Source organism: Bufo bufo, chromosome 3, assembly GCF_905171765.1.
Source record: "Bufo bufo chromosome 3, aBufBuf1.1, whole genome shotgun sequence".
NCBI lineage: Eukaryota > Metazoa > Chordata > Amphibia > Anura > Bufonidae > Bufo > Bufo bufo.
This window is the reverse complement of record NC_053391.1, coordinates 671,156,385-671,168,930: the sequence shown is the minus strand read 5'-3', so window position 1 is coordinate 671,168,930 and position 12,546 is coordinate 671,156,385. Positions and strand designations below refer to the sequence as shown.

The window sequence follows — 12,546 nt, the reverse complement described above, 5'->3', positions numbered from 1 at the left end:
AATAGGGCCGTTTTTGATGGCTGTGAAGACAGGAGTGCACTCTGGCTTGGCTTGGCAAGTTTTGAGCCTGTGCCCACAGGATCAGCAGCATCACCAGTTCCTGAGTTGTCCATAATAGAAGCAGATCCGGCCCTGGCAGTTTTTTAGGTCATTCTGGCCATACGTTACCTCTGCTGTTTATTGCTGCCGCCGCAGCCACCACTCTCCTCCTCTAATGTCCCCTCTTCCTCAGCACCCTGAACAGCTATCAGGTCCTGTCTAACACACTATAATCATCAGAGTCCTCACCCTTCCCGCCACTTTTATTAGAGTGTAATATGTCATGGTGGGCTCCTTGGCCCGGCCTTCGGATTCCCGGCTCTGTATTTGCCCTAAGTGCCACTGTCACTACCACTGTATACCACCACCACCGTAGCTACGAGTGCTGCTACCACTACTTCCACTAATGCACCTATGCATTGGGTCCCCCTCCTCCCCCTGAACCTTCTCCTCATGAAGTCTAAACACTGACTGTTCTCACACAACTCATCAACCAGGAAACTCTCTTGTGTATCTTCCATAGCGAGCAAGTTTTTGTTGCCTCTTCTTAGGAAAAAAGAAAGCATGCTACTACCAGTGGGCAGTGAAGACAGAGAGGATGCATATGAAAGGCTTTTCTAGGGATGCAAGGAGAAGGAGCAAGAGGAATGATGTGACCTCTGGCTCCAAGGCATGGTCTCAGACTCAGAAGTCACCTCCACGTCATGCTGTGACTGAGATGAGTAGTGAGCCATCCAGTCCACTACCTCATCCTCTTTGTCTTCAATATTAATTTGGTGCCTTTACGAAGCAGGAAAAACTGTGGCCTACTACTACTACTACTACTGACCGGATGGTTGCTGATGCTACTGCTATTTCCACTGCTACCTACATTCTGACTCTTGGATGATGAGGCTTGGGTCTTTCCTTTTCTAATCTTCTTGTTACAGATCAGGCGGATCAGTGGCAGATGTAGAACCACTGTGCCAAGTGACCGGTTTGACTTTGGGCCAAACCCTAAGGGCGTTATTCTGGTGCTCGCCGGGGCTTTACCCTTTAACCCCTGTACAGGGATATGGTCTTTGCTGCAGCGGGGTAACAGGAGCAACAGTCACAGGAGGCAGTTCACACACCGCCGCAGGAGACCGCAGCCAGCACACCAGTAACCAGCATACATGGAAAGAGGATGTGTACTGCCTCACCAATACACGGCCCTTGAGACACATCTACACAACTCCGCAGCCAGTGCGCAATAGCCCCGACAGCCAGCCTACATGGCAACACAGTGTCACAGTGTGTTGACTGTGACACTGTGTTGCCATGTAGGCTGGCTTCTCTCTACCACATGCTTTATTATGAGGTCATTAAATGAAAAGTCACAAGTTTGGTACTGTGTGAAGCCTATGAACTGAAGAAACTACAGTTTTTTACAAAAAAAAGCCTAGCTGGCTGTTCATTTACAGAAAAAAATGAGGTTGTTGCAGGATTTTGTAATGCAGAACTTGCCAGCAGCTGTATGAAATTATAAAACACAGAGTCCCCCACTATCTACGGTTTCCCTGATAAAACTCTAAATCCACCTAATTATATCGCTATAGTCTCCCTATACTGTCACTATCACACCTAGATGACCAGCTTGTGTCTGAAATTGCATTTTTGCAAACACAGCCAAATCACGTGTGTTCAGATCGCAAGCGGAACACAGAATGACGGTTTATTCATTCTGAGTAGTGATGGACGAACATCTGCCGGGACGGTTCGCGAACGCAATCGCGCAAACGCGATCAAATGTTCGAAAACCGCAAGTTCGCGTTGGGTCCCATTCATTTTAATGGCAGGCGAACCTGAAAGACCTTCAGCTCATATTTGCAGCCTAGAAATAATTACTAGAAGTGCAGAAATAGTCCCACAACATGGACAGTAACCAGATGTATTATTCGAATTTGCAATATAATTTCCGCGTACGCGCATGCGCAAATGCACTATACAGTACCAAAATGCGCTATAAAGAAAGTATATTGGTATATAACACCCCGCTTCAATCAGTTTTTTGGGGGGCGACTGGTATATCACACCAGTAGAAATTATTTGTCCCAATAACGCTTGTCCCTCTATATACCTGCAGTATCGCAGCAGAACCGCACACAACCGCCGCACAATACAAATGCACTATAATATACTGTCTAACATAGAAAGTATATTATAACATTGTACAAGGAAGGCAATCCATTAGAATATACATAAAGATAAAACGTAACCTTTAATGATGTTACTATGAGGGTCCATTCACACGGACACCGGCAATGTGCATTCCGCAATTTGCGGCCGCACATCGCCGGCACTATAATAGAAAATGCCTAATCTCGTCCACAATTGCGGACAAGAATAGGACGTGTTCTATTTTTTTGCGGGAATGGAAGCGCGGAAGTGCGGATCCGCAAATGCGGATCCTCAAATGCGGTTGCGGACAGCACATTCCGGCCCCATTGAAAATGAATGGGTCCGCACCTGTTCCGCAAAATTGTGGAACGGATGCGGACCCATTTTGAGGACGTGTGAATGGAAAAGATATCCCTCAAAATGAAAATAAATTAAATTATTAAAGTTTAGCAAAAAGCATAGATGTGGTCGGCAATAAGCGCTTGGCGGCACTAAATCAGGTACTCAGCGGCACTAAATCAGGTACTCGGCGGCACCAAATCAGAAACCATGTGTCCTACCACAATCCGGGGGGTTCCAGTGCACATCCATGAATCCCGGAGGGAAAGCAAATACCATTTATCCCTGGGCAAGATGATGATGTGGTATTGAAGGACAGGGTGGGCAAAGAACTGTCCCTGATATTGCCCTACAGGGGGGCTATTCTGGCCCTGATAGCCTAACCACAGACCACCCGCCCTGATAAGAGCAACCCCGTCCTGAACCTTACCCTATATAAAAATGGCCCTAGTAAGCCCCTAGCCCCTAGGCCCCTGACTTCCAGGTGATACATATAGATGTGTTTTTGACTCATTATAAAAGTATATTATAAGTATATTACACCCCTCAGTAAGTCACACCTATCGATAGCACACTTATACCAGTCCTTAAAAGGACTTTTGTGGCCCTATTAGCTAGCATTTGGTGTTCCTAACAGCCTGTCCCTGCTCCACACAGCAACCTCTCCCTACACTGGCAAAACACTGAATGTAAAATGGCGGCCAGATCGGGTCTTTTTATAAGGAAGGGGGTATGTCCATGTGCTGAAATGTCTCAATTGGCTGACCTGTACCACCTGATGGATGTGTCATGGGTCAAAGTTCTTCACAGTGTAAAAAAATGGCGGGCGCGAATATCGCCATATGTTCGCATGTTCGGCGAATCGCGAAATGCCCGCCGGGCAAACCGCAAGGCCATCTCTAATTCTGAGCAAAAGGACCTGCCACTGCCAGAATCCTGCCCTCTAATGGCTGATCAGGCTGTCTTTCACACTGAGCTGATCACATTGCCTATCAATATGTAGTGCAGTAAGTCTACTGTGTTATGCGCCACTTGTGCAGGTGGTCGGGTGACAACGGGCCCACCTTGCTCAGGGGCCCACCGGGAGATTCACCTGTACCCCTGTGGGCCAGTCCAAGCCCGGATAGATAGATAAATAGATAGATAGATATGAGACAGGTTAATAGACAGACAGATGATAAGCATTTGACTTTCTTCACAAGACTAGGTCTGAATTACTCAGCTGTAAGGCGATAGATTTTCGCACAACCTCCATACGTGTGAATTCATGGAGAGTTTTCTAGACAGCTATTATCAGTCACACTGCCGGTAGGGCTGGAGTATAAAAGGTTCCCATGGGCCCTTGGTGAGAATTTTACCATGCCTTTCATTTCCTTCTCAGTTGTATGTACCTGAAAAGGACTCCCCTCCCCTGAGGAACTGCCAGGTAGCAATAAGAGGGTGGAAGATCAGTTCATACTGTAGAATGGGCGTGCAAATGAACACCAGGCCCTTCTGTCCTGGCTTTATATTCCACATTGCCAGTCACGGGGAGGAGGCAGGTTCAGCATTTTGTTCTTGGCATCACATAATGAATTGCATTATTTGTGCACAGTAAATCCATAAGTAATTCTACAAGGCAATGAATGTGAGCGATGCTGCTGTACAGGAGGCAAGCTGCCCTGAAAGACGGAAGCCACTGCAGCCCTGACACCAGCCCCACGTCATGAAGGTGAGAGCATGAGTCTGCTGCAATCACCCAAGGAACAAGGACTTTATAATTATGAGGGATTTTCTAATTCTTGGGAACATTTCTGGCCAAGCTGACCTTGATGAAAGCATGTCCTTCATATCTGCAAGGAAAGCAACCCAACATGGAGGTTCAGGGCAGGGAGGATGAGAGTGGTGATAGTGGCTCTGAGAGGGCTAGTAGTACTCAGAGTTCACAGTGGCATGCCTCCCGCCAGCACTCCCTCGGGCTGTGCAATGAATGGAGGGAGCATCCGTTCTTCCCTTCGGGCACACCCTGGTTTTGAGGCTCCTGTCTGGTGCTCTTAGCGTTCGATGGGTGTTTGGTTGGGCATCAATGTAGGGCCTGTGGAGTATGGAGGCAATGATGTGACCCCTCGTTTATAAACAATTAAGTCTCTTTACTTAGTTGATGATGAGTGTAGTAGTACAGGTATTTCACAAAGCAGCAGTATCCTCAGAGGCAGTGCACAAGCAACACCAATGGAGGTTGTAGTTCTCCCAGCCTCTCTCTCTCTTTCTACAGTCTTTCCAAGTAACCTCAGATGTGCTATACTGGACCCCAATCCTTGTGTGGTAGACGCCTGAGCTAGATTTGCCTCCCACAGCAGTAAGGTCTCATGCAAATAACAGTCTGTACCTCACAGACATTATCTTGCACGGTCTTGCAGGTTCTAGACCTTCTCAAGATATCTGCTCACCTTCCCTCTGGAGCACTTTGGTGTAGAAATTGTTCTTCATCAGTTGAAGTCTCAGAGAGAGAACAGTGCATTGGAACTGTATTCCCATCACAGACAATGGGGGCATATCGCTAGAATATGCCCCCATTGTCTGATAGGTGCGGGTCCCACATGTGTGACCAGCACCTACGATGAGAACGGAGTGGGGAGAGTGGTGGCTGGAGGACCCGGGGTCACCGTGGCCACCGCTCACATTCATTTCTATGGGGCTCAACTATTTTTGGCGGCCCCATAGAAATGAATGGAGGGCAGCTGCACATGCACCTTCCCCATTCTGGTATGGGACCCGCACCTATCAGACAATGTGGGCATATCCTAGCGAATGTGATGGGAATACCCCTTTAAGGCCTTGTACCGTATCCCTTGTGGGACTAGTAAATAGTTAAACAAAAGTTAAAGTATAAAAAATACACTTTTTTCCATAAAAAAAAAAAAGCTTTACAATGGAAAAAATTGCAAAAATAAATTATCCCACACAGTAAACTCTGTAAAGAAAAAATAATGCCAGGCCAGAATTGCTGTTTTTCGCTTATCAACCCCCCATAAAAAAACTAGAAAGTGTTCAAAAAGTGTTGTGTAGCCCAAATGATACCAATACACAGTACGAATTGTCCCACAAAAGTCGAGCCCTCACACAGCATTGTAGAACGAAAAATAAAAAAGTTATGGGTCTTGGGATGCGGCGATGCAAATACATTTTCTTTTTTTTTTTTTAAGTGTCTTTATTGTTCAAAAGTAGGAAAACTATGGGGGTCATTTACTATTGGAAAAACACCAGTTTCTGGAATATATCTGTCACAGATTGCAGCGCAAAGGTAATCCATGCCGCAATCTGCGACTTTTCCCTGCTCACTTCAGGGGGCGTGACGCGGGTGGGCCAGCAGGCTTTTCTCATTTAACATTTTCTACGCCTGTTATAGTCGTAGAAAATGTTCTAAATCTACACCAGCAAGGAAGCTGGCGTAGATTTATAAGCGGCTGTGGATGCGCCAAACTTATGTAGAGGCCGGCAACTCTACATAACTTTGGCGGATCCACCGCCAGCGCAGGGCTTTATTAAGACCGGCGTCTAAAACTCTGATCTTAATAAATGACCCCCTATATTTATTTGGCATCGCTGTAATCGTAGTGACCCAAAGAATAAAGTTAGTGTGTTACTCCTAGAGGCTCATTTGCATAAAATCTAAATTCATTTTTCACAAAAACAATGGCACATAGAAAGAAGTGACAAAGACTGTTAGCGTCGGCGGACATTAGCACATGACAGAAGCCCTTTAATAAAAGTTAGTAACTTCCATGTACCTCAGAATGGTGCCATTAAAAACTACAACTTGTCCCGCAAATAACAAGCCCTTATACAGCTACATCTGTGGAAAAATAAAAAAAAATAACACCTCTTGGAAGGCAACGTTCAACAAATGAAAACAATTGCTTGGTCTTTAAGCGCTAAAAAAATAAAATAAAATAAAAATTTTTTTAAAAAAAAGCGCTAAAGTGCATACAGGGGGAAGGGGTTAAACCTATTTATGAAGCAAATGTGCCAAAACTCCGCCTTGCGCGATGAGGGGGTGTGGCTCAACATGAATACCTCACCCGCCACATTGCTTGTGCTCGGACCTCTTCCATTCATCCATGGATTACCTGGAGCAAGTTCATCTGCAGCCCTATGTAAGGTAACACAGTGTGATATTACTATGGATATTACACTGAGCTCTGCTGCATCTGAATTTACCGTAAGTGCAACCACACATCTACACAGACCATATTATGCTAAGCTGTATTATGCCTGGTGCTCGGGTCACACAGCAGAGCGTGTCGTCCTGGTGTCACCTGGTGGGATTCTTCCCGCTGTGTATGAATAGGATCCAACGGCCATGGAAACCACTAACAACCAGTTAATAAGAAGCCGTCTGACACATCCCCTGCAGCAGCCGGTGACATCATCAACAGCTTGAAAATTGTCTCTTTAGTTTCTCCAGAAGCAGCTCACAGATCCAAATATCTCACTCCCAAAAATTATGCATGAAAAATTTAAGTCAAGTGCTGGGATTCACAAAGGGAAATAAAAAAGCAAAAAAGATTTTAAAAAAATACAAGAAGGTCTAAAGTTATAAAAAATTTCATTAGTTCATGTGTAATGTTAACATTTGGGGCAGTATTATAGTAGTTATATTCTTGTATATAGGAGCAGTATTATAGGAGTTATATTCTTGTACATAGGAGGCAGTATTATAGTAGTTATATACTTGTACATAGAAGCAGTATTATAGTAGTTATATTCTTGTATATAGGAGCAGTATTATTGTAGTTATATTCTTGTACATAGGAGGCAGTATTATAGGAGTTATATTCTTGTACATAGGAGGCAGTATTATAGTAGTTATATACTTGTACATAGAAGCAGTATTATAGTAGTTATATTCTTGTACATAGGAGGCAGTATTAAAGTAGTTATATTCTTGTACACAGGAGGCAGTATTATAGTAGTTATATTCTTGTACATAGGAGGCAGTATTATAGTAGTTATATTCTTGTACATAGGAGGCAGTATTATGGTAGTTATATTTTTGTACATAGGAGCAGTATTATAGTAGTTATATTCTTGTACATAGGAGGCAGTATTATAGTAGTTATATTCTTGTACATAGGAAGCAGTATTATAGTAGTTATATTCCTCTACATAGGAGCAGTATTATAGTAGTTATATTCTTGTACATAGGAGGCAGTATTATAGTAGTTATATTCTTGTACATAGGAGCAGTATTATAGTAGTTATATTCTTGTACATAGGAGGCAGTAGTATAGTAGTTATATTCTTGTACATAGGAGCAGTATTATAGTAGTTATATACTTGTACATAGAAGCAGTATTATAGTAGTTATATTCTTGTACATAGGAGCAGTATTATAGTAGTTATATTCTTGTACATAGGAGGCAGTATTATAGTAGTTATATTCTTGTACATAGGAGCAGTATTATAGTAGTTATATTCTTGTACATAGGAGGCAGTATTATAGTAGTTATATCCTTGTACATAGAAGCAGTATTATAGTAGTTATGTTCTTGTACATAGGAGCAGTATTATAGTAGTTATATTCTTGTACATAAGAGCAGTATTATAGTAGTTATATTCTTGTACATAGGAGCAGTATTATAGTAGTTATATTCTTGAACATAGGAGCAGTATTATAGTAGTTATATTCTTGTACATAGGAGCAGTATTATAGTAGTTATATTCTTGTACCTAGGAGCAGTATTATTGTAGTTATATTCTTGTACATAGGAGCAGTATTATAGTAGTTATATTCTTGTACATAGGAGGTAGTATTATAGTAGTTATATTCTTGTACATACGAGGTAGTATTATAGTAGTTATATTCTTGAACATAGGAGGTAGTATTATACTAGTTATATTCTTGTACATAGGAGCAGTATTATAGTAGTTATATTCTTGTACATAGGAGCAGTATTATAGTAGTTATATTCTTGTATATAGGAGCAGTATTATAGTATTTATATTCTTGTACATAGGAGCAGTATTATAGTAGTTATATTCTTGTACATAGGAGCAGTATTATAGTAGTTATATTCTTGTATATAGGAGGTAGTATTATAGTAGTTATATTCTTGTACATACAAGGTAGTATTATAGTAGTTATATTCTTGTACATAGGAGGTAGTATTATACTATTTATATTCTTGTACATAGGAGCAGTATTATAGTAATTTATTCTTGTACATAGGAGCAGTATTATAGTAGTTATATTCTTGTACATAGGAGCAGTATTATAGTAGTTATATTCTTGTACATAGGAGCAGTATTATAGTAGTTATATTCTTGTACATAGGAGGTAGTATTATAGTAGTTATATTCTTGTACATAGGAACACTATTATAGTAGTTATATTCTTGTACATTGGAGCAGTATTATAGTAGTTATATTCTTGTACATAGGAGGTAGTATTATAGTAGTTATATTCTTGTACATACGAGGTAGTATTATACTAGTTATATTCTTGTACATAGGAGGTAGTATTATACTAGTTATATTCTTGTACATAGGAGCAGTATTATAGTAATTTATTCTTGTACATAGGAGCAGTATTATAGTAGTTATATTCTTGTACATAGGAGCAGTATTATAGTAGTTATATTCTTGTACATAGGAGCAGTATTATAGTAGTTATATTCTTGTACATAGGAGCAGTATTATAGTAGTTATATTCTTGTACATAGGAGGTAGTATTATAGTAGTTATATTCTTGTACATAGGAACACTATTATAGTAGTTATATTCTTGTACATTGGAGCAGTATTTGTCACTACCAGAGCTTTGGGACGTTCTCACAGCTCTGTTTCTCCACCCCTGTGATGATGTCACTACTAGAGCTGGGAGGAGTTCTCACTGCTCTGTTTACTTTTGGTTTCCTTCCTCCCAGCTGTTCCTCATGCGTTTGATTTCCATCTCTTTATATCACCCCTCCTCCTATTGTAGGGCGTGGATTATAGTTCTCATTTCAGTTGTAGCTCTTGCTTTAGTATCTTCACTTGTAGCTATCAGTTCACTGGACCTGTGTTCTGCTGCAGCAAGCACTCCGGATATTGCCAGCTGTCCTTGGATCCGTCTTCTCTGCGGCTGCAACACCTTCAGCTAAGTGTACAGACATTGTTGTGTACCTGATTATTTTCTGACTGGATCTGAGGTGGCCACGGTTCCCTCCATATACTGAGTAGGGCACCGGTGGCCGTGCCCCTTCCACTATTGTAGGGGTTACAGTGGTCATCAGTCTTAGGCACGTGGGCATGCCTCGTTCCGCCATTGGGATCCGGGCATGTGCTTTAGCAGAATAGGGAGAGCTTTGAGGGTCTGACAGGGGTCACCCTTTATCCTCCCTAGTTTGGGTCCGGTCAGTAGCTCTTTTACTGTGTATACTATTGTTGCTCACATACAGCCGTGACAGTATTATAGTAGTTATATTCTTGTACATAGGAGGTAGTATTATAGTAGTTATATTCTTGTACATACGAGGTAGTATTATACTAGTTATATTCTTGTACATAAGAGTCAGTATTAAAGTAGTTATATTCTTAAACATAGGAGCATTATTATACTAGTTATATTCTTGTACATAGGAGCAGTATTATAGTAGTTATATTCTTGTACATAGGAGGCAGTATTATAGTAGTTATATTCTTGTACATAGGAGCAGTATTATAGTAGTTATATTCTTGTACATAGGAGGCAGTATTGTAGGAGTTATATTCTTGTACATTGGAGCAGTATTATAGTAGTTATATTCTTGTACATTGGAGCCGTATTATACTAGTTATATTCTTGTACATAAGAGGCAGTATTAAAGTATTTATATTCCTAAACATAGGAGCAGTATTATAGTAGTTATATTCTTGTACATAGGAGCAGTATTATAGTAGTTATATTCTTGTACATAGGAGCAGTATTATAGTAGTTATATTCTTGTACATAGGAGGCAGTATTGTAGTAGTTATATTCTTGTACATAGGAGCAGTATTATAGTAGTTATATTCTTTTACATAGGGGCAGTATTATAGTAGTTGTATTCTTGTACATAGGAAGGCAGTATTATAGTAGTTATATTCTTGCACATAGGAGGCTGTATTATAGTAGTTATAATCTTGTACATAGGAGCAGTATTATAGTAGTTATATACTTGTACATAGCAGGCAGTATTATAGTAGTTATATTCTTGTACATTGGAGCAGTATTATAGTAGTTATATTCTTGTACACAGGGAGTAGTATGGTATTATAGTAGTTATATTATTTTACACAGGAGCAGTATTATAGAAGTTATATTCTTGTACCGTACATAGGAGCAGTATTATAGTAGTTATATTCTTGTACATAGGAGTAGTATTATAGTAGCTATATTCTTGTACACAGTAGGCAGTATTATAGTAATTATATTTTTGGATATACGGTAGGAGTCAGTATTATAGTAGTTATATTCTTGTACATAGGAGGCAGTAGTATAGTAGCAATATTTTTGTATATTAGGGGCAACATTATAGCGGGTATATTCTTGTACAACAATATTTTTGGAGCCACAGAGGTTTCTTTCCTCCACTATTTTGGCAGATCATACAAATTGTATGACGTAATAGGGGACCACACTGAGCAGAAGAAAAAGGTAATCTGCAATCTCTATCTTTAACTTGTGGCGTGGTTGGATACCCACAGGTTGGAGATCACTGCTTCTTTCTGAGAAGATTTCACAGATTTCCCTATTTATATAAAAGTTAATGAAATGCACATCGGCATGCATGAAAACTTCTAATAATGAATTACTGTAATTTACATCAATCTTTTTCACATAGCCAAAGTGGAAAATTCTGCCAATTCTCAGAAAGGTCAAACATTATTAAAATTGGCTGGCACATCTTTGGCCAGTGCCAAATACAAAGTCACAGTGATAATTAGCATCAGAGACTCTGATCCTATAATTACTTAGTGAAAAGAGAGCAGAATTGGTCCCTAACCCATGGCCAGTAGCGGTCTTGACAGCCATGCAAACCATGTAATTGCGTGGGGCTCTGCCTGTCAGGGGGCCCCTCTGGGCTTCCTGTCACGGGAATCAGACAGCGCCACATCTTGCCTCAGGCTGAATGGCACGGTAGCCGACAGCACCTGTCCCCACTGTACACCTCATAGGCTGCTAGGCCTTTAAGACTATGGTGCAGGCAGTCTCGATCAACGTGACCTCATGCGCCGGGTATTTAGACAGAACAATGATGTTGTCGTGTCTGCCTGCATCCCTGTGTAGGCGGCTGTGATGATGTCATTGCACCTCCTGCACCAGGATGCAAGCAACGCATCCATATGGCGACATAAGATGGGAGTGAGGTAAGTACTTTTCCTGACACTATTGGGCGCAGTATAGAGGGGGAGGACATAAAGGTGGGAACTGCTGACGACATACTGGGGGCAGAAAAGAGGGCAATACATAAAGGAACCACCCCTAGAGAACATTATAAAAATACATGGGCACTACAGGGGGAATTATAAACATACACGGGGCATTACTGGGGGACATTCTAAAAATACAGATGGCACTACTGGGGGGCATCATAAATAGACGGCACTGCTGGGGTACATAATACAGGGGGCAGTACAGAGTGGAGAGCATTATAAATAAATGGGCTCTGCTGGGGGACATAATAATACAGTGGGCCTAACTGGGGACATGAAACATACTGGGGCCACTACAGGGGAGCGATTATAAACACTGGTGTCATTAAATACTAGTTGCACTACTGCAGGCTTTATAAATGCTAGGGGCCATACTGGGGGCACTACAGGGGGCATTATAACTGCATTATTACTACTGGGGTCCTGTGGGGCATTATTATTGGGCACAATATGGAGGGTTTTGCTACTAATTAAGGCACTGTTGGAGTGCATTATCACTATTGGGGGCACTACTACTAGTGAGGGCACTCTGAGATAGTTAGTTGAGATAGTTATAAATATGAAATAATTACTATTGGTTGGACTTTTAGGAGCAGTTTGGGGGCTATCTGTA

The 12,546-nt window shown here is 41.4% G+C and overlaps 1 protein-coding gene across 2 annotated transcripts in view; it reads right to left on the bottom strand.

Annotated features, from left to right (window-relative positions):
* NOX4 (NADPH oxidase 4) overlaps positions 1 to 12,546 on the bottom strand; it is a 260,925-nt gene that overhangs the window by 188,408 nt on the left and 59,971 nt on the right. The gene's annotated exons all lie outside the window — the stretch shown is intronic.